We start from the raw sequence: 26,049 nt of genomic DNA, 5'->3' as shown, positions 1-26,049 counted from the left end.
CTCTGGGGCTTATTGTGTTTTTCAGCCTTGACCCCTAAGCTAAGTAGTTCATATTTTAACCTGTGGGAGCGGAGGATGAAGTAGGCACTTAAGTTTCAAAAGATAGTTGCAGTGGGGTAGGGAAGGGGCGCTTGAGCTGAAAGCTGGGGCCCCGAGGCCCTCTGCGGCGGCCACTGCCGTGGCAAGGGAAGTGATGAGAAGGCTGGGAGAGGCAGGTGAATCTCAGGCCAGAGACGCCAACCTTTGGTGACGGATGGAACGTGATCGGTAAGTGGAGCGTGGAGGCGATGTTGGGGTTTGCAAAACACTGCATCTGTGCAGACGCTCAGCATCCTCTGCCCTCCTTCTGCACGGGTTGTGGTTTCCAGGTAAAAGTTGATAAACAGCCCAGAGAGCCTAGGGTCACAAGGAAGAAGTCGTGTCTCTCGTCAAATGTTTGATCCCTGACCTCTTTTTGCTCATTCAGATGCCGTGAACAGACTCAGGATTTGGCAGAGCACGTTCCCAAAGGCTCCTACTGCCTGTGGTTTGGTGACAAAGGCATCGAGTGATACACGTCAGTGAAGTTCAGCCTCTACCTTAACCTCCCTAAAGCCGAAGCTTCAAAATCAAAGTCATGCCTGGAAATGTTTCACCTGATGAGCACGGAGAGAGTTTATCGGGAATAGTGAAAACCTAGCTGGACTGATTTCCGTCTTAGGGCTTCAGCCCAAGGTTTCAGCAACTGAATTACGAGTGCTGTCAGCCTACCCGTGATGCTGGAGAAGAAACAGGACGAGCTCTAAATGCGGCCTCCCTACCCCCCAGCCTCCAGCCCTAATAAACAGGCAACAGAGTGACAAGCATTTTGAACTTGAGAATGTTAAGAAATTCCTCTCTCTGAACAGCCCGCTGAGAGCCTGGAGTCAGGCTCATCCACTCGGACCGTCCTGGGATTCCAGACACTTCTGTTCCTTCTCTCCTCTCTGCCGCTCTCTGCCTTCTTTCCAATTGAAATCATTCAGTCTCTTGGGAGAAAGTTGACAGCAAAGAAATTCTGACACTTAACCATCTAATTTGGGATTTTTAAAAAGAGGGTGCCCCCTTAAAGTAGAGAATTAAAGTTTTAACCTGGATCCAACTGAGAGTTAGCATCTGGGAAGGTAGACCTGTAGTCCCCACGGCCAGGCATCCGACTTCGGGTTTCTTTCACAAACATGAGCCCGTTTGCCCTGAAAGCAGGGCATTGCCCCTGGAGGACTGGTTACAGCGCGGAGGCAATAGCATTTCATTTGTATCCGTTTTTGATTCTGGGCGTCCCCTTAATAACACAACCAGGTCGAGATAAAAAAAAAAAGCAACATGGAGAGTTTTCATTCAGCGTCTTATGTGTTGGAAACTGATGCTTCTTAAAGCCTCTCTCCAAAGGCCTGGCGGGAGCGTACGTCCCGGGTGAGAGCTCACCAGTGAGTCCATCTGAAGCGGGCAGGGCCTTTCTGAAAATGGCCGAGTGGAAATAAGTGACATTTTATTCAACCAAGAGTGACCAGAGACTTTTGTTTTCTTTAAAAGAAATGTAAGTGCATTTAGATCTCTTGGCGCAGGGCGGTGATCTGACCCGACTGCCCGCCCGTAAGCAGGGGAAGGCGGGCTGCGGGTTCATTCAGACGTGTCTTCACAGCAGGACCGACCGTAAACCTTCTCCAGCTCTTTCTCTCTGGTGCTCTGCTTCTCTCTGTCTTTGCCTCTCAGAGGGAGGCTTTTCAAATAACGCTGCAGACGAGAAGGTTGTTTACAAAGGGGGCCGGTTCCATCCTGCTCCTCTCTTGCCACCACGCGAACGGCTCCCCGCTCGAGCCCTGCAACCCTGGTTCAAGCCCGAGGGGCCTGGACGCCCCCTGCAGTCAGACCGTCTGCAGGGCTGACGCGGATCCTTGGCCGGGGCCGGAGAGGAGGTTGGTCTCTCGGGGAGACGGCCCGGCTGGCGCTGCAGGGACGTCAGCCCGGGGCCAGGAGCACAGCGGAACCCGGCCAGGCCCTCCGCTTATCCGGATCTGCAGTCGCTTCCACGGCACGCGGTGAAGTGCTCGCTGGAAAAAGGATCGGAATAATGAATCGGATCTGAAGCCAAGAACCGGGGCTCTGCCGCCCACGACTGGAATATGAATTTCACGTGTTGTGACTTTATTACCATTTTTTGGGTAATGAATGACAGAGACCATGGCGTGGCGTCAGTGGCTAACTTTAGTTCCTGGGGTTTTTTTCTCTTACTATTTCGGGCCAGTCAGTGCCCTGCAGGCCCCTCCGTGAGCTATGAACTTTGACCCTTAGCATAATCCTCAGGCTGAACCCTTTACCTTGCATAGAATGTCCTACTTCCCCAGGCGCTTGCATGTTTATCATCGCATTATGCCCTCACCTGAAAGGCGGTACCATTGTCTTCATTTTACTGCGGAGGAGACTGACTCAGCCAGTCCGAGGAAGACAGGGGAGCCCAGACTCTGGATTCTTGCTCACTAAACCCCGATGTCCTCTGCTCTGTCCCTGTCTCTGCACCTGCGCAAAGGCTCTGATGCAGATGAGCAGCCGCCATGGTTCTCAACGTGCAGTCTTGTCTCTGGACCGGTAAGAGCAGCATCGCCTGGGAACTGGCTGAAAGGCTAACGCTTAGGCCCGGACCTTCTGGGTAGGGCCGGCAGTCTGCGTGTGGACAAGTCCTGCGGGCGGCTTGACACAGACTAGAATTCAAGTTCTAGGGGACTGAAGCACCCGTCTAAAGACGAGAGGCCAAGCCCACCTTAGTTAACCCGTGTAAGGCCTCTCATGGCAGAGTCGTGAGCTAGGATGTGAGCCCAGGTCTGTCGGACTCCAGCATCTCCTGCTTTCTGTGTGGGGCTCCTTCCTGTTGCCTATCTTAGCTTCTCCAGTTTTCGTCAATTCCTTTCTGAAATGCCTTGGAGGGGAGAGGAGCGAAGGGCACTAAGAAAAGGTCTCTGGAGCTGACCTTCTGGAACGTGCACAGCACAGCCTCTGCCCCATCTGGTGAGTTTCCGCCTCCTGGTGAGAAGCACGAGAGGACCCCAGAACGGCCGTGAGAACGGTCACGGCCAGGGGTCTCGGAGGCCTCGCTCAGTGGGTTAAGGATCCGGCGTTGCCGTGAGCAGTGGTGTAGTCACAGATACAGCTCGGATCCCGAGTTGCTGAGTTGCTGTGGCTGTGGTGTAGGCCGGGGTCTACAGCTCAGATTCGACCCCTAGCCTGGGAACCTCCATATGCCACAGGTACCACCCTAAAAAGACAAAAGAAACCTTTTTTAAAAAGAAGTGGTCGTTTGTTGTTTTTGTTATGGTCTAAAGAGTAATCAGATTCCGTGTTTGGGAACCACTGCAGGTGTCTTGGGTCTGCCTTTCCATGTGCCTGGTAGCACGTGCAGGCCAGGCTGAATCCCGGTTCCCGGGGGAGCAGGGGATCTCTGGTCCTGGTAGGGACCGAGGTGGCAAGTGTGCCTTTGCCCCACAGCCGCCACCACGGCGGGAGGCTGTCGGGCCACTGTGGGGACACCGAAGGCACCAACCTCCCTGCCGTCGCCGCTTGGAGCAGACCTGGCCCCCAAGCAACGTGGAGACCCAGCAGACTCCTGCTGTCCCCTTGTGTCTGTGCCGCTCCCGGTCCCCGCTGCCCCAAGTGGCTTCCCTGCGCTCTCTGCTGAGCAGACCTCGGCCTTTCTGCCCAGAAGGGTTTGGCGGCAGTGGTGGTTCGTGGTTCAGAGCCTCTCAGGCTGCGCAGGCAGAGCTGGAAATCTGCAGCGGGTTCAAGGCCTGGAGCCGGAGGAACGATCTCTGCGTCTGGGCTCCGGCGCCCCGGGGGGCAGGGGGGCAGGGGGGCAGGTGAGAGGGAGCCCCCCCGCCGAGGGCTCGCTGATACATGGTACCGGCTGGGCACTCTCCAGAGCCTCAAATCTGCCCCCCTCCCCTGCATCACTCCCCTGTCCTCTTCGTGTTTAGGGCACATTGGCACCTGCCTGACAGAGCAGACTCCACCCCAGCAAGTCAGCCTCGGCCTCCCGTTCAGTCACTTTGGCCCCCGGAGTCCAGGTGGCCCGGGCCTCATGCCAAACCCACCACTGCTAATAGCCGTGCGATCAGAACGGCTTTTATGCTTAAATGTCCTTCCTTCCAGGAGCCCCAGGTCTTAACAGAGGCAAGAACTATGCTGCAGCCCCAAGAATAGAAGCGGAGGGAAAACACACACCTCCCCCAACTCTGCTCCTTCGCTGCCCGGCAGAGGAAGGGGACATGGCCGATCTGCCAACTCGGTGGACGGGGATGGGGGGCCGGGGGCACCTGAGGCTGCCGATGGCCCAGCCCACAGCCTTCGCTCCTCCGCTTTCTCTGGTTTGCCAGCTCCAAGACCTCGGAAGCCCACGGACTTGTGTCCTGGAAAAGGGGATGAAGCTCGTATGATTCTGTCTGCCTCTCGCGCCCCAGAGATGCTTCCGGCGCCCAGCTTGGTGTGTGCGGCTGAGGACAGACAAGGACGACGAGCCAGTGACACCCTTCAGCTCTGGCTGTCCCTTTCTCACCCGTTTGCTCTCTGTGGAGGAGACAGGACCGTCTAACACGAGACGTGATCTTCTGGTTCGTATTCTTCATGCTGATGATAGAATTGTCTTCCAGAGACTCTGCCGCTGCGGGAAGGAGTTTCAGCTCCTTTAAAGGAGCATTCAAGACCTTCTTTTTAAATTTTAACTTTAATGGCATCCCCCTGGCAGTTCCCCAGCCAGGGGTTGATCCAAGCTGCACCTGCGACAGTGCCGGGTCCTTTAACCCACTGGGCCGGGCGTGGGATCGAACCCGAGCCTCAGCTGTGACCTGAGCTGTGCTCTAGTTGGATTCTTAGGCCACTGCGCCATGGGGGGAGCTCTGCATTCAAGTCCTCCTTGAGTGTCCCTGTGTCCGGCCCCACGAGCCCACCAGACGGGTTCGGATCTTTCCATGCCCCTGGCCGGTGTGTCGCCCAGTTCTCTACGGAAACGCTTCTCATCATTTGAGGCCTGGATCAAAGGGCCCTTTTCTGGGACAGTTTCCTTAACCCCGAAGGTCAGAATCTATTGCTCCTGCCACTGTACCCACAAAACCCACTGCTTGTGTCCATGCTCCAGGACAGTGATGGGTGACACACGTGCTTGGGAGTGAGACAGACTCGAATTCAAGTCCTGGCTCTGTCACCTACCGGCCACATGACTTTTGGAAGCTCTGTTTCCTTTACGACAAAAAGTCAAGCCGAAGCCCACCTTACTTTTCCACGCGGTGAGGACCGAGCGAGGTCCTAGCTACAAAATACAGGAGCAAACCGTGAGCGCAGGCTGGAGGCTTGGCCGTGTTCGCACGTTGCCATCTAGGCGCTGTCCCCTGGCCCGTGCCCAGTGGGGAGGCAGCTCAGGGCGGGCCTTGCGCCCCCCTGGAATGTGCCCCTTCCTGCGTCCACACACGGTGGCTCTACGCACTTCAGACACGTGTGCAAAGCACTTCCGTCCTCAGCTTCTCTCTGAACAGTAGTGACAGGGAGTGGCCAGAAGAACCTTCTGGGCTCTAAAGAAAACCTTGCAAGCACATCCCCTGGGACAGAGCTGGCTGTTAACTGGAAAACAAGTGGTTCTCAGCTGAGCAGCTTTCACCTTTCATGGACCCCCGGCAACGCAGTGGCAGGGGGGACGGAGTTACCCCTCCTTTGTGGATCACACTGACTGCCCCAAACTCCTTTGGAGGAATGTTGGAAGATGAATGCGAGACTCCAGCCGACAGCTGTCTGAGATCTTGCGTAAAAGAGACCCTGGACATACAGGCTACAGGTGTGCCTGCTTTAGTTTGCGAGCTGGGGATTTTACGAAAATCTGCACCTACCAAGCAGACAAACGAAGGGGTGAAAATTAGCATAATTAGCATCACAAACAGCCTCTTGGCTTGACGAGAAGATTCACGGCAGGATCCCTCTAAATAGCCAGCTCCCCTAGTGCATTTAAAATATGACTCAATTTATCAAGAATTTGATGTACGTGTGTCAGGATCGCGTCTGGTACAGGAGGGGAGGCACATATGTTTTTTATAACAAAGACTGATAACTGTGGGGTTTTAAAAATATAAAACATTTTTTCTTCTCATGATCTTTAATCCCGCAGTTAACACCTCCGCTGCTAGGAGGCGGCTCTGCCAGCTGCAGGTGCGGCTGTGGACGTGGGCAGCCTCGGAGTGCACCCCACGGGCAAGCGGGCAGGCGGGGAGGGTTCTGCTCAGCTCCGGCGCCGGAAATGGAGAAAAAGCTGGCTGGCATCTCCTTTGAATGCACCATACTATTCCCAATTGGGTTAAAGCTTTTCCGACTCCCTATAAGATTAAAAATCACCAAGCAGTGGAGCTCTAATGTGTGGAGAAGCAAAAAGCAGCTTTATCCAGAAGAAGGACCCTGTAGAACGATGCAGGAGCCAGTGCATACGAGTGAGCTTGTGGTTTACGTCTCCTCTGTAGGAGTATTTTGGTCTGGTGTGTGTCTGTGTGTGTGTGCTCGTGCCAGCGGATGCTTGGCAGAGTGGAGGAAAGTGTGCAGTCAGAATGACAGCCCCCCAGAGCCGCCCATATCCTCATCCCCGGTGCCTGGGCATGGGGCACGCTACACAGCAAGGCACCATTAAGGCAGCAGATGGAATTAAGTTTGCTGATCAGCTGACCTTAAATCAGGAGGTTAACCAGGGGCCCGGGGTCCGCACGCAGCTTCTCACAAGACGGGAGAGGAAGAGAAATCAGTGCCAGGTGATGCAATGTGAGACGGCTGAAGGCCTCGCCATTTCTGGCTTCAGAGTTGGAAGGAACACGAGCAGCCTCTAGAAGCTGAGACCAGGGTGAGATGGATTCCAGAAAGGACACCTCGCCGCAGCCTGCTGCCCCCGAGAAATGTAAGACGCTAAGTGTGTTGTTGGCATATAGGGCACCACATTTGCGGGAAGTGTTGCAGCGGCCCAGAAAAGTGATACAAGGGTGGGGTCGGGTGGGGTGGGGGGGCCAGGCTGGGCAGTGAATCCGACCCTGGCAGTGACCCTAGCTGCTGCAGTCAGATGCCTAATCCACTGCGCCACAGCGGGAACTCCAGAGAGAAAATTTCTTTCGAAAGAGTTTTCTGTGTTTGGTGGCACTGCTTCCCTCACCAGCAGGGCAGGGAGCATGTTTCTCGAGGACCCGAGGGTCCCATGGAGCTGTCTTCCAGGTCCGGGAGGACCTTCTGGAAGGGCGGCGAGTCAGTGGGGGATGGCCTGCCGAACCCCCGAGGCAGGAGGCAGGGCGAGCGTCGGGCAGAGCCAAACCAGGGCCTGGGTGAGCGGGACCTCAGACCCGCCCCGGCTGCTGGGGAGTTCCCAGAGCCGAGCCCCTCTGTCTGCTTCTGCTTTCCAAGCGTCCAGCCTCCGAGGACTCACACGCAGACTCACACACCGGCCCCAGGGTAGAAGTGACTTGGCATTTTCCGTTGTCACATGGAACCGGACGTGTTAGTTCCTGAGCTGGGTCTGTGCCTGTGATTAGAGTGACCAGACACTTAATTATCTCCACCCAAGGGAGAAGCTCGAGGGCGCCTGCGATTTCACAGAGGTGGCCTAAGGGGGCAGCTGGGCGGGACAAATACAAGGATTGTCTAAAGATGCCCTTCGTTTCCTGCTTATTGAAGACACCCCGATGCTATTCCCACGTCCTTCTCATCGTTTTGACTTCTGGCTCCACGGACCCGCAGGGAACTGAACGCTCTTCAACCAGAGCGTCCGTCGCCATCGCTGTTCCAGCTCCTCCTGGGTCAGCTGCTCCGGGAAAGGCCCGGGAATTGCTCCCCGCTGCTGATTTAAGGCCTCGACCAGAGGCCGAAGCCGCCGAATGTCCTCAGAAAGGCCTCGAGAGGAAGGAGCGAGGAAAACAACCAACCACCAAAGAGCAGCTCTTCCTGCAGCGTGGCCTGCATCTCCCCTTATTGTGACAGATTCCAGAGGGCGTCCAGACACCCCACTGGAGTCCCTGCGGCTGCAAGGCTGTGTGCGGACTGGGAGCCTCGCCAAGGTGCCAGCACTGGTCCTGAACGCGGCCCACGGCCCCTCTGCCCCCCACCTCCCGGAGCTCAGCCTCCTGCTGACGGGGAGACCCTGTGAACGCCTGGCAGGCCAATGCGAGCTCTGCACACGGATGGCGGCGGCGTCAAACATCACGTCTTGCAAGAGATCAAAGGGAATGAAGTTGGAGAGATGCTCAGATCACAGCGCGCCCTTAGCTGTCGGCGGAGGTGTGCCAGGTAACGGGGAGAACCAACAAGTGGCTGGGATGGTGGCCCCAGAGGCTCTTCAAAGGGACAAATACAGCTGTCAAACCACTGCCAGAAGCCCTTGGGAGGCCTCACACAACCCTCGCAGACTTTCGCAAAAACGTCCCTTCATGCGATTGGCTGCAAAGGAAAATACCGACGCGCAGGATGCAGTGCTATTGTACAAACAGTTTGAGTTTTCTTCTCTAAAATAAATGGCTCCTTTTTTTCAGTCGAAAAATGTGTATTTGTAATTATAACTGAAATTGTGTTGAATATAAGATTTTTGAAAAGCTTCATTTCGTAATTTTGAGTTTTCACGTTCAAGGCCCCATCAAACTGTTTCTCCTCTCCCGTTGATTATAAAATTGTCTCTCGAGTCGCCCCTCGTCAGCGGCTGTTCCGGAGTTACTCTGTAACCAGACTTTCTTCTTCTCACGCCCCAGGCTGAAGTTCCTTCTTTGCCAAGGGAGAGCTTGGCCAAGGTCACAAGCGGAGAGGCCTTGACTGACAGCCGTGGGACCCAGAGCGGCTCACTGGGGACCCAGAAGGAGGGACATCTCTGCCCAAAGGGCAAATCCCAGCTTCCGCCTGAGGGACAAAGGAGACGAGGTTCTCTTCAGCTTTGAGCGGCCACTTAGTCCCCAGCTGGAGTCACCAACGTGCAGAAGCCCCCCAAACCCTGCCTAGGACATCCCACCGCGAGACGGTAGGTGGCACGCGCGCACGCACACACACACAGTGTATCTCCTGTATTTTTTTGTTGCTGTTCTTTGCAATTTCTTGGCCTGGAAGCCAAACTCCTGCCCTGTTCAGTGAAGCACTAGGCACTGGTGGTCCCTGGGGGAGCCCCGTCTGGTGCCCCAGCCCCCGGCCCCTGCCCAGCCATGGCCACAGGGCCTCTGTGGGCAGAAGGAAGATTCTGCCCAGGCAAGTGAGGGAAAGAGAGGCCCCGCTCCTCAGCGAGGCTGCCAGCCCGCCGCCCACTGCACACCTGCCCGGTGGCGGGGTGTCCCCAGGGCCCTCCCAGCCTTTGCTGGGGGTGGGGCGGGGGGCGGGGTCTCTGGTCGCTGGGCCCCGCCTCCTCCATCAGTTGCTCCGAGGCTGGGTGGCCCAGACAGAAACCTGCGGGTTCAGCAGGCCGAGCCCTTCTCCAGCTGGGGCCCGGCCCTCTGGCACCCCGTCCCCACCACCCCAGCCCCGGCCTGGGGACCACCAGCCGGTCGCCTCTCATCCTCGGGATGGAGGGAGGCGGGGGCCTCGACCGCCCCTAGAGGCCAGGCCGTGTCCTGCAAGGCCGATGGGCACCACGGCCCCAGCTCTGACCAACCTGGGGACCTCGCCCCAGAGGCGGCGGCGGGCAGCTGGGGGCGCAGCTCAAGTGGCAAGAAGCGAACCTCTTGTTTAAACCAAAGCCACATCCATTTCAAATGCCATGCTGCTTGGTGGCGGACGAGTTCGGTGCCCGCTGGAGAGTTCTCTCTCCCTGCGGATGGTGTCTCTACCTGCGGCCGCAGCGGCACGAGGGGCAGAGCCTGGCAGGGAGGGGAGAGGGGCCACCGCCGCAGGTGGCCTGTGCGTCTGTCCCAGCCTCGCACGTCTGCACCAGCCCGCGGCTCGGTCACCCACGGAGGTTGGCAGCTGCACCGGCTCGCTCACATGGCAAGTCCTATACAGAACCGGAGTCCCGCCCTGCTCCCGGTTAAGAATCCAGCTGCAGTGGCTGGGGTCACCGCAGGGGTGCAGGTTCAATCCCGGGCCCCTCGCAGTGAGTTAAAGGATCCGGCGTGACTGCACCTGTGGCTCTGATTCAACCCCTGGCTGGGGAACTCCAATATGATGTGAGTGGGGCTCTAAAAAAAAAAAATCTGTACGGATCTCTACTCCTGCCTCTTTTGAGGACCTGGGGGGAATCTGCTCCCTCCTGTTCGGCTCCCGAGCTGTGGGGACTCCGGGGCTGTGACAGGCCACTCCATCTGGAGGCTCCAGGAACTATGTCCACGCTGCTGCTCCTGCCCTCCCCGAGGGCCTGTCCCCTGAGATGCTCTGACCTTGGGGGCAGGGAGGCAGGCACGGTGTCCTGCGCCCCTCCACCCCGGACCCTCTCTGGTCTCCCCGCTCCCCTCTGTCCTCCCAGAGGCAGGACCCTCGTCAGAGCCTCCTTGTTCTCCTTCTGCTCTTGTTCCCCGTCCAGTCTGGGGACTTGATTTCACCTCAGGGCGGGGCCACTGGATCTCTTATGTCTTCACTTTGGAGTCTTAAAATGGAAACATTTAGAAATCGGGCGCCCTGGTCCCACTGGGCTGCCTTCCTTCAAAACAGAAATGCCTCCCGGGTCACTGCCACAGGTGGGAGAGTCGCCAAGCCAGGGAGGTTCTATCAACACACTGTCCACCTGCACAGCCAATGACAAGCCCGCTGGTCGGGCGAGGACAGACCCGGCCGGGAAAGGCAGAGCCTGTTCTCCGCAAACACGCAGCTCTCGGCTGCAAAGCTTAGCTGGTTCCATTGCGTTGCTGGTTGAAACACGTAGGATCTCTCCTTGGCTAAACGAAAAAGTAGATGTTTTCTCCTTCACGTGAACCGGTCCCTTGGCAGTTTCATCTCTGTGAATGTTCTTTTGGAAAAGAATCTCGGCTTGTTTGTTCAACATACAAATCTCTTAAAACCCGTGCGCTTAAATGCCTGTGGTTGTGTGGGATATTTTACCCGTGTCAGGGATGAGCAGAGTTGAAGGCATCTGGGGTCAGTCTGCTTTCTTTAAATCTTCTCCAAACATTGTAGGTTTGGCAAAACCTGCATTGCCTTTTGCCAAACCCCTGTGCCTGTAATTTGTAAACCCCTGTGTATTTTCAGGGAAGTGTAGTCCATATGTTTCTGGTTGATTTACACTTAACTCATTGAAACATTGTTTGGCTCATGTTATTTGATGTCCAAAGGGCCTCAGAGTCTGTTCACGTCTGTCTAAGCCGCCTTGCCCCCCACCCCCGAGACTCTGGAAGATCTGTTTTGCCCAGAGGAACCCAAGCGGAAACGGCAGTGCCCCTCCCCCCCTCCACGTTTGGATCACACTGGGGCTGCCTCTGAAAAACAGATCCGAGGGCGCTACATGGGGCTTTGAGGTTGCCCAGACACCCTACACTGCACTTCCCCAAAAGCAAGCAGAGCCCAGGAGTTCCCGTTGTGCTCGGCAGGTTAAGGACCAGACGTTGTCTCTGTGAGGATGCAGGTTTGAGCCCTGGCCTTGCTCAGTGGGTTAAGGATCCAGCGTTGCCACAAGCTGCGCTGAAGGTTGCAGATGTGGCTGGGATCCAGGGTTATGGCAGCTGAAGCTCCGATTTGACCCCTGGCCTGGGAACTTCCATATGCTGCAGGGGCGGCTGTAAAAAGAAAAAACTTAAAAATTAAAAAAAGAAAAAAGCAGTCAGAGCCCAGAGCTTCCCCCCGCCAGGGGGACCTTGCTCGATAACAGCAGCACAGAGGCCGGCGCCCAGCCTGGCCCGTCCCCAAGGGCAGTGGCACTCAACAGCCCCCAGCCAACACCCCATCTCCAGGGGCCCTTCCGTTAGGACATGTCCCTTGCAGCATCACCCGGAGGAACAGAACACAGCGAGTAACAGCTATCAGCTCTCTTGCTGGATCTGTGATGATCTTATAGAGCAAGACTGTGGTTTTAAAACAAAATAAACCAATCCTCAGCTAGTGTCCCACGTCACTGAGCCTTAATTTTAGATGGTCTGCGTTCACTTTGCAAATGAATCCAAAAATTACCAAGCCACAAGCATTTAAAGCAACGCTCCCCACGGCAGAAGGAGAACCCTGGCAGAAGGAATGAGGCCGGCCCGTCTGCTCTGGGTGGTGGACGTGGGGTGAGGGTGTTGCTGGAATTTAGACGGCACCCCACGGCTTGGAAACAATCGGAAATGAGGACTAGTGCAACTTTATGATTCATCAGGCGGGAAATGGCGTTTTATTTTGGAGGAAGCGCCTTAATGGGCATCCGGTCATGTTCTGTAAAGCCTCTTTGGAATGAAGACAATTGAGAAGAGGAGGAACCGGGTGGCTCCATAACATGCTGTGATGGGGGTTCCCACAGTGGCTCAGCGGTTACGGACCTGACTAGTATCCATGAGGATGCAGGTTCGATCCCTGGCCTTGCTCAGTGGGTTAAGGATCCAGCGTTGCTGTGAGCGGCGGTGTAGGTCACAGACGCGGCTTAGATCCTGTGTTGCTGTGGCTGTGGTGTAGGCCGGCAGCTGCAGCTCTGATTCGAACCCCAGCCTGGGAACCTCCATATGGTGCAGGTGTGGCCCTAAAAAGGGGGGAAAAAATACCGTGACAGGCTGTCCCCTCTACGTGCAGAGCGGCACCTGACTCGGAGGCCAGCCTGAGATGTTCCTGTTTCTTGTTGGACCCTGACAGGTGCTGGGGGTTTAGGTTCAAGGTGCAGTGGCCGGGGCAGAGCGTTTAACTGGGAGAAGTTAGCTGATCTGAAACGTGGGGCAGGTTAGAGGCTAAGGACAAAGAGAGCTCAGACTTTCTGTTTAAGGGTTGAAGTTTTCTGCTCCTCTTTTGTGCTGTTTTTAGGCTTTCAGAAACCTTATCATTGCTGTAGCTTGACCTCGATTGTGTGCTGGTGAAGGGGCACCGGTGTTCATGCTCTGGGATGTGCAGGGGCTGAGAGGGAAGGGAACACAGTCCAGGACGACATGACAGGCGACAAAGGGGCCTGAGCCCTAGGACGCGGGCACATGTCTGGGCATTCTCGGGAACACCTGGGGTGGGAGGCCCGCGGCTCCTGGCATGGGTGCTGAGTTAAGGGCAGGGTCCGCTCGGAGGCAGGCATCTGGGCTCTGAAATCAGCACCTTCAGGCCATGGCTTGGGAGCCTGGAGATGTTTCTCAGAACAGGTGTACACACACTTGCACCCCCTTGCTCCCTCAGGGGACCTCCTGCCCACCTGCCCTCAGAAGCGAGTGCCCTGCACGCTGGGGTGAGCTGGCCCCACGGACGAGGGCACAGAGGATGACAGGGGTGGGTTTGGGCTGAGGGGGGTGAAGCGGAGGGTATGGCTTGAAGGAAGACCGGCCGAGGCTCCTTGTTTAAAGTATAGTACTACGAAGCTAGAATCCGAGTTATTTTGCTTGGAGTTTCGTTTCCACACCAGCAACCTGTCTGTGGCTGTCGGCCCGAGGAATCGTTGCCTTGGGCTCCTCCTCAACCTGTGCTGGGGGGGTGCCCGGGGCTTCTCCCTAGAACCTTGACCCCCTTCCAACCCCCTTGTTATACGTCATCTAACCTGAAGGAGGCGTCATCTAACCTGAAGGAGGCGCCTTGGGCCGGATGGTCCCTGCAGGTGCTACGGTTGAGGGGAGGTGCCGGGCATGGCCAGGGACCTGGGGAGGGACCTCCTGCTCTGGACTGTGGTCAGATGCGGGGGGGGTGGGGGGCACACTCTTCATACCCATTGCTATTGCCTCGATTCTTCTGGAGAAAAACTGATTGTCACTCATTGTCACCTGGACCCAGCTCCTTGCACCAACTTTGTCCTGCCACCGGCGAAATGAAGTTTCGAAGATCTCGGAGGTAACGCCGGGCCTTGAAAGGCCATCTGCGCCGCTGGCCCAGAACCCGGCAGAGCTTCGAAAGGCATTGAGAGTGGGGGCCGAGGAAGCTGGATGTTTAAGCCGCTTTCCTAGTGGCTTGGCTTTGTCGGCAGGTGGGGGTTTGCGGTCCCCTTGCCCAGCCCTCCCCTGTCCCCAGCAAGAGTTCCGATCTGTGACTCCAGGCAGATGTCAGGCCAGAGGAAGCCACCAAACAAGGCTTGGCTCCCCCACCCCGGGGGGGCCTTCCGGAGTGGGAGGCGCTCTCACTGCCGAGTTCCCCGGCACATTCTGCGCTAATGGCTCCGAAGAGCCGGACGAGCTCTCAATGACCGGCCAGGTTCCTCCATCCGGGTTGCCCGGCCCGGCCTCCCCTTCTGGGGCCGAGCTGGTCCTCCAGGCGCCGCTCTGCCTTCTTCTTCCCACAGGTCCTCGCTCTGCAGGGGCTTCTTTTCCTTCCCGTCTATACCTGCTTCTCAAGGACGGTTCGGGAAACGGATGCTCCGTGGTTGCTTGTGGCCAACAGCTGAAGTTTCCAGTCGGGAGTAAAATGTCCACATCTGGGGAAAAAGAAATCACTTCACAGATTTAGAAAGAGGTCATTCTGATCTCCAGGGCAAATCAAAGTGTTTTATAACCTTCCACAAAAGCTTACGCCTTGCTTACATTTTTATTATGAATTATTAATTAGATCAAGGAAGCACCGAGGCCTAAACTTTGGCTTCAATTCACTCCAGATTGAGACACAAACCGAAGGTGGCGGGAAACACTGGAGGGACCTTTCATGCCAGCAGCGCCGCCCAGTGCCCACCCGCCCAAGGCGCCAACCAGCCACGCGAGGGGCCCCTTCCCTCTCCCCAGGGCACCGCGTGGGGATCTCGGGCGGGGACCCCCAATGCACACGCAGTTCATTTCATGAGCGGCTGTGGCCGAGCAGCAAGGCAGCCCCGCGGCTTGAGGCCTGAGGCGGGTTCGGGGGAGCGGGTCCCTGTGCTCATGTGTGAGCGATGCCCTTGGCCAGGGCCCGGGACACAGTTGTTCCGGCTGCGGGGGGCGGGGGGGCGACACAGAACCTGCTCACGTCCTCCCCGTCGAGCCCCCGCCGCTGCCGGGGGGCTGCGCCCCTGGGGGAAGGGGCGTCTTCTGTGCTGGTCAAGGCTGCTTGGAGGCAGGTGCTGTCCGCAGGGCTGGAGGGTGGGCCTGCCTTCCGCCAGAAGGGGCCGGTTTTCTTAGGAAACAGACGGTGCTGTGGGCACCTGGTGGCCTACAAGTCGCCCAGTAGATGCTAGTGATGCAAATGTGAGCAAGACCATCTTTGACGAGCTCCCTGGAACGTGGGAAGAGAAAACCCAGAGAGCACACAACACACTGGTGACCCATGAGGTCTAAGACGTCTAGGCAACCAGCCGAATGGGGCCGGAGAGAACCAGCCGGGGAGCTTCCTCGAGGAGGCCGTCTCATGGGGCCCGGGAAGTGCATGGGCGCCGAGAAGGAGGGTGTGCAGAGGGGAGTGGAAGACGCTACCAGGGAACAGCAGCACGGAGCCACAGGACCAAGAGGGGTCTGCTTAACCAGAAGAAAGGGACGCCCTCGGAGAAGGCAGGGAGACCCCACGGAGGCCCCCCACCAAGGGGGGCCGCACTTCAAGGCGTTTTCAAATACAAAAGCAGAGGCCAAGACTGGAGGGCCTGGGAGGGATGCCCGGTCCCCACACTGGGCAGGCCCCTGATGGGCCCCACACTAGGTCCCGCCCCCATTTCCTCCCACCCATCCCGTTTCCAACTTGCAAACAGGGCTGAGTCCCACTGTGTGCCTTTTCCAGCACTCAAAGAACGAACACAAACCAGACGTAAGGGGTGGCTCTTCGGCAATGGGCAGCCCTCAGGGTTCTGTGTCCCCACCTCTGAGCTGGCTTCTGCAAGCCTTCGGGGCTGTGCTCAGCAAGCAGCTGGCCTCCCAGGATCCATCCCTCCAGGGCAGGGGAGGGTGGGAAGGAGGCTCCCAGTGTCCAGAAGCAGAAGCGGCCGTTCGCTGGTGGCCTTTAGGGGTTCACCCTCCCTCTGGGTATCCAGGCTCCAGCCATGCACAGAGTCTGTAGAGACAGACTCGGCTTTTATTTACACTGAACTCAGAGCTCAAGAAGCGGCCTGTGGACCGCACTGCTTCCTAGCATGACATCCTGTTCATTAGGGAGCCTGTAAAGACAAGAGAAATGGTAGAAAGAACCCAGAGATGCTGCTTCCTGCCTCAGACCTGCCGTGGATCACGGCTCAGAGGCGGGCAGAGGCCAGAGCTCCGGGGACCGCGCGCTGGCCCCCAAGGTCAGGAGAGCGGCCTCCTTAGAGGGCAGATCCTGGCTGCCTTGCGTGGCTTTGGTGTGAGGCTGGAAAGAGAGGGGGCTGGCAAGCTGCGAGGCTGGCCGGGAGGGTGGGTGGCAGCTTAGCCTTTGCTGGCATCTGCTTTTGGAACCCTCTGTACTGAGTGCGTCATCAGAATGTGGCATCCACTCACTTAACCAGCACCTAATAAACGCTTATTGTGAAGCCTGTGCAGTGGGGGACGAGTGTGTCACCACAGAGGAAGGACCGCAACGCTCTGGGACTGTTCTTTCCAGAAAAATGCGGCACAGTTGTCCCCGCTGGGGACACCAATGCTGTGAACACCCAAATCCTCGGAGGCTCGAGTCTCGTAAGTGGGGTAGGACTCGCATACAACCTACACCCATCCTCCCGGGTACTTGAAATCATCTCGAGGTTACTTACGGTACCTGGTACCACCAAGTAAACGCTGTGTAAGTGGTTGCTGGAGTGCAGCAAAGTCAAGCTTTGCTTTTCAGAACTTTCTGGAATGTTTTTTTTCCTGAATGTCTTTGATCCTTGGTTGGTTGACTCCTTGGATGCAGAGGGCCTGTCCTCTGCTGCGACCGCAGGGAAAACAAGGAGCAAGATTAGGGAGAAAAGCCTCTTTGGGAAACAAAATCTTCGCCCTGGTAAAAGTGCTTTTCTGGAATACTGCTCACTTATGGGTCCCCGGAAGGTTGTTGTTTAGGGGCCTGAGGGTGGCGGGATGTGGCCAGGGGACGAGAGGAATGCGGGGCAATGGAGGACTTTAGGCTGAGAAGGGGCCTGCGGGGGAGACGCTACTCCAGCGACGCCTTGGCCTCTGAAACCGCGACGGGGGCCTGCAGGTTTGATTCTGGTCCGTGCAATGGCTCGGTGGGGTCTTAGGGATTATGGAGCTTTATGCCCTGAGGGTAGCGTTTAGGTCCAGAGAAGTCTGCACTTGCTGTTGCTCACGTGGTAAGGCGGTGGCCCAGAAGGGTCCAGGGTCTGAGCTGTAGTTCCTGGTCTTGGCTCTGCTGGGGACATGTGACAGTCCTTAGCTTGCCCCCGCAGTAGGGGGAGAGCCATGAGGAAAGCGCTGACCTTGGCTTGGGGCGGCCACTTAGCCAGCGCGCTTCCCCAGGCTTTCTGGACAAGGGCAGCGTCCCACCCCCTCACTCTCGGGCCGGTGACCCGCGGGGGCCGGTGGCAGAGAGGGTCAAGGCCGATTCGGGGCCCCTGGTGTGACTCTTCTTTCCTTCTCGGGAGGTGGCAGTTACTGGGCAACATAACCCTGAGGAGGCGATAAACGGCCTCAGATCAGGAGGGTTTATCTCTGAGGTTATTGCGAATGTGCCCGGCTCCTTAATCTAGTTCTGTCCAGATCCGAACTGGTAGCCAGATAAACTGCTCGCCCGATTTCATGTGTTTATCAAGTCTCAGCAATTATCAGAACAATTATCCTCTGCGAGGCCAGTGAGATCAGCAGGGCCTGGAGGTCTGGTTTCTGCCTCAGGTCCCCAAGTTGTCACTCCCGCCCTGCAGACCCCCCCCCCATCCTAAGTGTCAGAGGCGCTTCCATGTCTGTGTTGGTCTTCTCTTGCCTATAGGTGAAAATAAAATCCAGTGGTTTTATAGGTGGATGAATCCTTTTTAAAGGCCCTTTTGTTATCACCACGCAGGTTGTGAGCACTAAAAGTGGGTTTTAAGGGCCAGTGAGATCTTAGATCAGAGTCTGCTGACTGGGGAAGGGACCCAGTGGCCACAACCCCTTCTACCGTAGAAGCCGAAACACAGGGAGTCGCTGTCTTGTGTGAAAGGACTGTGCTCTCAGGGGCTGGGCAGACCTGGGTTGAAGCCTGGCTTTGACACTGACCTGCTCTCTGACCTTGGGTAACCTCCTGGGCCCCTGGTGCCTCACCTGCCATGTGGAGATAACAACCCAGACCTCCCAGCATTGGGACAGGTAAAAGCTGGGTGCCCCTGGCCAAGGTCACACAGATAACTGGGGTGGGGGGTGGAGGCAGAGCCAAGGTCAGAGCTAGTGTCCTGCTCCCAGATTCCATTCTTTCCATTACACCGCAGGGTCTCCCCTCTGCGGGGGCCTCCGTTTACTGCTGAAGAAAAAGTGAAGATTCGTCTTTGCCCATCCAAGTTCTAATGCAAGTGTTTCTCAGAAGTAGCTCCTGCAGAGGGTCTGAGGCTCAGTTCTGCTCGGGGCTCATGTTTCTACGATGACAGCATCTATGCTTTTTTCGGGATGAGTTTATAGCCCACTTGCCATTGTATTTAGGAAAAGCAGACATCGCCTCATGGATGTCTCATCGAAAGAGAGCGTCACTTGTTCCACTCCTTCTGGCAAACTTCCTGTTCCGTTTTGGTGGCAGCAGGACCAGCGGTCTCGGGAGACTTTGCTCACCCCCAGGACCACAGGCCTATTGCAAGGTGGGGCCTGAGCCCGCCTCTGCAGCGTCGCCAGGGCGCTGTGTCCGCCTCAGACACTAGGTGGCGCCAAAGGAGCATCCCTGCGGCGCGAGACGCGGCCCCGCGGGGGGAGGAGCGGCCGGGCGCCCTGGATTCTCAGCGTCTACGCAGGGTCAAGGCTCCTTCCCGCCGCCGCCCGCCTCTCGCCGCACCGTCTGTCCTCCCTCCCTTCAGGAGGACGGCGCCTCGCCGGGGCGACGCCCGGTGTTGTCGGGCCTGGCAATGGGTGTTCGGGGTCTCCAGGGTAGCATTTTAAACACCCAAGAGCTAAGCGTGTTAGTTCCTCATCCGCCATCCCCCCCGCCCCCCATCCCCGCCCCCCGTCCCCCCGCCAGTCCCTGTGTTACTAACGGATCGTTTGCTTCGAGTGGCGTCGTTACAAGGGTTTGGGGGCGCTGAATATACCTCCCCATTTTTCTCTGTTCCAAAGGCTGCAGACGTGATAGGAGTTATGCTCGCGTGATGGGCGCCTCCGAATGGGCGCGGAGAGGGTGCGAGGAACCGGGAGAAGCAGGGATTTCGGCTCGACCCGGGCGTCGCGATGCTCTTGGCAGGTGCTTCCGCACCGCGCCTTCTGCCCCCGCCCCGGGGGGGGGGTTGCCGGCCGCAGCCCGGGCGCCTCCCTCTGCCGGCGGTCCCCTGCGGGACCCCAGGTGCCTCCTAAGCCGCAGTAAAGTGTCCCCGCTGTAAAGTGTCCCCGCTGGCCTCTCAGGTCTGCCTCACCCTTCACACGTCGCCCGCCCGGGCGCCCACTGCTGGCTGCCTCGTCCCGCCGTGTCCTAAGGACCCCTCGTGGGTCAGGCGGGGCGGGGAGGGGGGGCACCGTCTAGGCGGATCCCAGGGCCCCCACACCAGGGCTTCCCTCCGCTCCCCACGCCGGAGAATCGGGAATTAAGCCAGGGAGCTTCCCCCAGGACTCTCCTGGGGGGACTTGCGCTGTCGCCACTGGGGAGACATGGTGTGACTCGGGCCGTGCCAGCCTCCGCGAGGGTGCCCTGGGGACGCACACAGGCCCCTGCCTTGCAGAAAACGCTTGGGGACACTGGTCCTTGCTGGACGCCGCCCGTCCTTCCCAGCGGAGAGCAGCCCCGGGGGTTCTCTGTGGCTGTTCACCAGGCCGGCAGGTCTGATCTGACGATAAGGGCGGTTTCCTTTTTTCTTCTTTTTTCCTGCCCCAGAAGTTGCCTCTGTCCTAGGAGTGCAGGCCTGGCGACTTGGTGGAAATTTCGACTGCATTCAGCCTCAGCCGTGCCCTCTGCCGCCTCCCACCTCGCTACATAACTGTATGAATGAGGGTCTGGCTTTGTCCCGCGGAGATCGCGTCTGTGCTGTCCCCGCACCCCCCGTGTTATTGACCTGAAACTGACACACAGCCTCGTTCGGTTGAAGGTGTGCCCTCTACTTTCCCGAGCTGAGAACAGTTGGGCTGTCAACCCCGCGCGTGTGAGAAACCCTCTCTACCGCTTTGTCCTGCGGACGCTGCGGGGCGGGCAGGCAGACGAGCACATGCCTTCTTTCGCCCTGCAGATGAGGAAACGGATACAGAAAACCCAAGTCCCATCAGCCGTGCGCCTCCTTCCGGGTTGGGGGGGGGCAGTCGCTGGCGAGGTGGGGTGGGGTGGGGGGGAGGACTGGAAGGCCCACCAGATCCGTGGCTGGTCACCTCGGCGTCCCCTGACCGGTTGCCACCGTGGTCCTATCTGGGAGATGGAGACCCTTCTCCACTCTTGGGACCTCAAACCCCCTGCAGCTCCGAGGACCCTCTGCAACAGGAAACAGGAGGCCTGGGCTCACTGCACTGTCCAGGGACCCTTGGCCTGCAGTGGGGATCTGAGCTTGATGGTGAAGGACACTGCGGACCGACCGCGAAAGCTGGCCACGGTCGTCCTCTGATGCGCGTGACTTAGCTTAGTCACCTAAGGCCTGCAGCCTTCAAAAGTATTTCATCAAAACCAGCTTCTTGGAGTTCCTGTCACAGCTCAGTGGTTAACGAATCCGACTAGGAACCATGAGGCTAGGATCCCTGGCCTTGCTCAGTGGGTTAAGGATCTGGCATTGCCATGAGCTGTGGTGTAGGTTGCAGACGTGGCTTGGATCCCACATTGCTGTGGCTCTGGCATAGGCTGGTGGCTGTAGCTCTAATTCAATCCCTAGCCCGGGAACCTGTATGCCGCGGGAGCGGCCCAAGAAATGGCAAAAAGACAAAAACAAACAAAAACCCAGCTTCTTGTGAGTTCCCATTGCGGCACAGCAGAAATGAACCAACTAATATCCATGAGGTTGCAGGTTTGATCCCTGGCCTCGCTCAGTGGGTTAAAGATCAGGTATTGCTGTGAGCTGTGGTGTAGGTCACAGATGTGGCTCAGATCTGGCGTTGCTGTGGCTGTGGTATAGGCCGGTGGCTATAGCTCCAATTGGACCCCCAGCCTGGGAACTTCCATATGCTCTGGATGCAGCCGTAAAAAGACAAAAACAAAAACAAAACCAAAAAACCTGGCTTCATCACTATTACAAGGTGGCCCAGTCAAAAGCTATACACTGTTGCCACGTGTGCCTACATAGAGCTGTGAATGTCCTATACATTTCTCAGTGTGAATTTGTGTGTGTGTGTGCTTAGTAATTTAATTACAAGGTATAAATTATTGGGGAAGATACCCAGGAGCTGGCCCCCTTTCTGTTGCTAGCCCAGAGGAGAGGCCACTTCCTGAGGGTGAGGCGTTGGTGGCTTCTCAGGGCTCCACGGTGGAAGTCCCAGCTGTGCAGAGGGCTGCCCCACGTCGGGCCCAGGGCCCTGCGAGAGGCAGGTCTGCCCTCTGCTCTGCTCTCTGGGCGTCCCCTTGCCTTCTCAGCGGTGTTGGGATGCTCGAGCTGGGAGGCAACCGGGAAAGCGTCCTTGCAGAAAGAGACGGGACGCCGCTTTTGTCTGTGGGGCTGACTGCCTAGCTTTCCTAATGAGCAAATGTGTTCTCTTTAAGGAAACAAACAAACAAAGGAGAAACATCAATTCATCTGGGTTGCATTCATTTGTTTTAAATACAAACAAACAAAAGGAGAGAGGAGCCCTGGTTGTTTCTGCACCAACCATTTCAAATGCAAGTTACTCTGCTGCTCGTTGCTCGGGGTATTTGGATGGCGTTTGTCACCATAGGACCCACAGGGCTAGTTGCCACAGTTATTCGGTGAGGTTTTTTCGTTTCCAAAATTCCCAGTGTTCCTTTAAGGCCCATTTAGCTGCGGGTTTTGTTTATTCTCCCGGCAATCAGCATTTAAAATAAGACAAACAAGCATTTTTCCTGGTCTGTGAATCCCCGAGGGCCAGCCTCCACCTGCACACCTGAAGCCAATGTGTCCAATTGAATTTCTCTGTAACCCACACCCCTTCGGAGACCAGCCCCTCCTATGCCGAGCTGGAATAGAGAACTGAAGCAGGGCGAATGTAATTTTAAGAATTGCTAATGATGCTGGAAATTGGCAATGCAATTAGCGTCCTTGGATTTGGCGCTCCTCTGAAGGCACAAAACTCCCTGTCATCCTGCAGTGGCGGCAGCGGCCTCCTTGCCTGCCTGGCGGCCGGGCGCTGGCACTGGCAGCCTCTTCGCACCGAAATAGGAGCATTTGGTTGGGCTGCCTCTCTTCTCTCTCTCCCAGCCGGTGCCTCTGTCCCCTCTTTTCCTGATATGCAGAGGCAGGTGCATTGTTTACGTCCTCAGCCTTCGGTCCCTGGGGGAGACACTCTATTTTCTAGGCAATTGGGGCCCCTGCTTTGGGAACTGCTTTTGCCTCTTGGGTTTCAGTGCCCCAGTTCAGCCAGTGCCCCCTGCCCTGGAACCCCAGGGATTCTGGCGCAATCAGTGGGCACCTCACGGCTCAGCAATTGGGGCGACCCCGACCCCCCACCCCACCCCCGGTTTCCCACCGTAAGATCTGTTTCCTTCCTCTCTCTCTCTCTCTTCCTTCTCTATCTTCTCTTTCTCGAAGCTCTCCATGGCTCAGGCGTAATACGAAGAGTTAAAAATAGGGATTTGAAGGGAGCCGGAGGGAGAGAGGGAGTGCGAAAGCAAAAAACAAAAACAAAAACAACCCACCACCAACAAAAAAACAGCGAGCGAGAGAGAAAATGAATTCATCGTTGGAGTCAAAATAAACCTTTACTTTTTCATAAGAAAATTATTTTTGCTCTCTGGAAAAATAACACGGGCCAGGCATGGAAACCGAGCTGGCTGGTTAGTTCGTTGCCAAGTCCAGAATTTGATCTTGATGACTCTGTTCAATTTCGCAAAGGTTTCGACTCTGGGGATCCTCTTTCAGAGACAGAGGCCCGAATCAGAAGCTCGCAGAGGGGAGCTGTTCTTCCAGATTCCAGATGTGCCTGCGAGACAACACGTTCTGGGCAAATTGATTTCACCCTTGGGAAACTGGAGATTTTTTTCAAAGTTATGTCTGCAAAGCCAGCTAATGCAATTCCCCATTAGTGCATTAAAGTGCCCTTATTAATTCCAACATAACGGCAACAAAATAAGCTGTTAAATTTAAAATATAATACATATATAATGAGGAGAATGTGTGAAAGCCTTATTCAAATGAAAATCCAGGAGTGTTTGAACTACCGAGGTATCTTTTGTATTGAATTATGAGCATATGTAATAGATTTAATTATTAATTTCCCCATTGTTCTATGCACACAGACAGGGTTCAAGGCACAGTCATTCTCTGGCTTTCATAGATCTAATTTGTATAATTATTGCCTGAATAAAGAATTGCTCCAATTCCTGGCTCTCTTTCTTCCGCCGCCCCCCCCACCCCCCATGCACACGATGTCAGCGCCGCATTCCGCGAGGGGACACCTGGCCCTTGTTCAAAGTCAGCTGATGGTTTGGATGACGGCCGGCGCTGCTGCCAGTGACGTATCCCTTTCAAGTCTCTTTGTCTAAGTGAATTATCGTGCATCCTTTTAATTTTATTGAACAAATTACATTTGTCAAGGTCTATCTTTGTAAATAAATGATAACTAGAGACACATGGATGTGTAGTTCTGCTGTTCAAGGGCTCTTGTTCCATTTCTGGAAGCCAGATGAACATGGAACAAAGGAGAAACTTTCCTCTAAAAGCAATTATCTTTTTGCATTCCCATCAGTATAATTATATTGCAGGGAATTTTAAGAAGCTGTAGAAGTAGAATTGAATGCTTAAAACTGTGTTTGCTGAATTGCCATGCAAAAGTTGAGCAGGCTATATTGCATCACAGAAAACAGCCTAACTCTCTCCTGGCCACGTTTTAGAGGGTGCCCCAAGGATGGGGACCGTGCGGAGAAGGGTGGTGGGGAGGTGGGCCAGATCTTGGGGTTCGTGTGCTTCTTGAGAGGAACATTTAATGACATTTCTGAGACCTGAGGGCTCTGTGCAAGGTGACTGGGGGTGTAGACAATGAAACCACCCATTTCCAGTCTATCTGGAGTTGCTGATTTGCAGATTGCTCTCTGCCTGGAGCAGAAACCTGCACACTTGTGCAGTAATCCATTAACGGTGGCAGAGAAGGAGGGATTCTTGGTGAAATCGTGGGAGATGCTATTACAGTGCCTCAAAGCTGTGAGTGATGGGTTTGGAGAGATAGTGAACGTGGCTTGTGTGGCTGCTGTGTCAATACCACGTGTCAGCCAGGAGCACGTCTTCATCCCCGGCTCCCCGACGCCTTGGTGAGGTCGACTGCATGTCTCATGTCGGCTCACAGGCTGTCAGTAGTCACATCCCCCTTCCCAGGGTTTCCCAGAGCACCTGACAGACATTCCGGGAGAAGCCCCCAGGAGAAGTGACAGCAGAGGAGGCCAGAATCATGGCTTGGCTTAATACTGGCTGTAGATTTTGGCTTCCTGACAATTGAATGGGTAACATCCTAGAGATCCTGAAAACAAGAAACCCAGAAGAAGGCATGACCTTGTACCTTCAAAGACAGGTGGGTAGAGGGTGGACTAAAAGCCAGCGGAGAAGATTCCCAGTTGACAAAGATTCTATGGAGCCGTGGAAGGGGCACGGTCCAGGGCTCAGAGTCAGGGGCAGCCACCGGGCCCCCTGTGCTGTCAGAGAGTCTGGACCTGATGACTGAACAGCTTATGTAGAGACTCTGGGTGCAAGACCGTGAATCCCATTACAGGAGGCATCCAACTCCATGGGAAAGAGGTGGAGGGACGAGCCAGCCACTGGGCTTGAGCTCCAGAGCTTTATCAAGATGCTGAAAGTAAGATGGTTTATTTGCTTAACAACATGAGTCTAGTGTCTTCTGCTGGGGCTGGAGTTGGTAAAGCGCTGAAATCCAAGAGATCCTTGAAAGTAACATGCTCAGAAAGTGGTAGGTCTGCATGCGAGTTCCCACTGTGGTGCAGTGGGTTTAGAAGCTGACCGCAGCAGCTCCGGTCGCTGAGGAGGTGTGGGTTCGATCCTAGCCCAGGGAAGTGGGTTAAAGGATCCAGTGTTGCTGCATCTCCAGCTCAGATTCAGTCCCTGGCCTGGGACCTTCCATACGCCATAAAAACAAAAACAAAAGAAAGAAAGAAAGAAAGAAAGAAAGAAAGAAAGAAAGAAAAGAACGTGGCAGTTCTATTAAATAGGCTAAAATCGTGCTATGGGCATGTTTGTCATTGAAAAGACTCCTCTCTCAGGAGAGGAGGCTAAGACTGACTTGTGTGGAGGAGTTCCCACTGTGGCTCAGTCAGTTAAGAACCAGACTGGTATCCTCGCGGATACAGGTTCGATCCCGGTTAAGGATCTGGCATTGCTGCAGGCTGTCACGTAGGTTGCAGATGTGGCTCAGATGTGATGTAGGCTGGCAGCTGCAGCTCCAGTTCCACCCCTGGCCTGGGAACTTCCATATGCTGCAGGTGCGGCCCTAAAAAGCGAAAAAGAAAAACAACAGCCTGACTCGTGAGGTTCAGATCATCTCCCTAAGCAGGTCATGAAGGGATGGGGCCGAGAGAGCGATCTGGCTTCGTACTGAAGTCACAGCCCCACCAAGAGCCTGGTGCCAGGAATACAAGGTCACCTAAGACGTGGTCCCTGCGAATCCGACGGGAGGCCTGGCAGGAACGTCAGGGTGACAGGATAGAGTGACACGGGCCATGACCGGGTTCCCGGGGGGGGGTCTGCCGGGGAGCACAGTGGAGGGGCACCCGCTCAACCTGGGGGCCGGGGGTCTGCAAAGACCAGGGAAGAAAGTGAGGCTTGAGGCCCAGAGTCGGGTGAAAGTGGAGGGAGGGCGACGGCAGCGGAGGGAAGGCCACGAAGCCGCCAGGCTCACTCGGAAAGCGGCTGGTGCTTCAAGAGGCCAAGAGTGGGGGTGA

At 56.1% G+C, this 26,049-nt stretch overlaps 1 long non-coding RNA gene across 2 annotated transcripts; it reads left to right on the top strand.

Moving 5' to 3' along the window:
• LOC110260394 lies at positions 4,783-25,250 on the top strand. Of its 2 annotated transcripts, XR_002343646.1 has the most exons (4): positions 4,792-6,928; positions 7,583-8,301; positions 8,757-9,019; positions 21,694-25,250. It is a non-coding gene; the product is annotated as an uncharacterized LOC110260394 (long non-coding RNA). The 2 variants fall into 2 exon arrangements; XR_002343645.1 differs by lacking the exons at positions 8,757-9,019; positions 21,694-25,250 and having other exon boundaries at positions 4,783-6,928; positions 7,583-8,551.

This window comes from Sus scrofa, chromosome 4 (assembly GCF_000003025.6).
Source record: "Sus scrofa isolate TJ Tabasco breed Duroc chromosome 4, Sscrofa11.1, whole genome shotgun sequence".
NCBI lineage: Eukaryota > Metazoa > Chordata > Mammalia > Artiodactyla > Suidae > Sus > Sus scrofa.
Note: the sequence above shows the minus strand (reverse complement) of the source record. Positions and strands in the feature narration are given on the sequence as shown.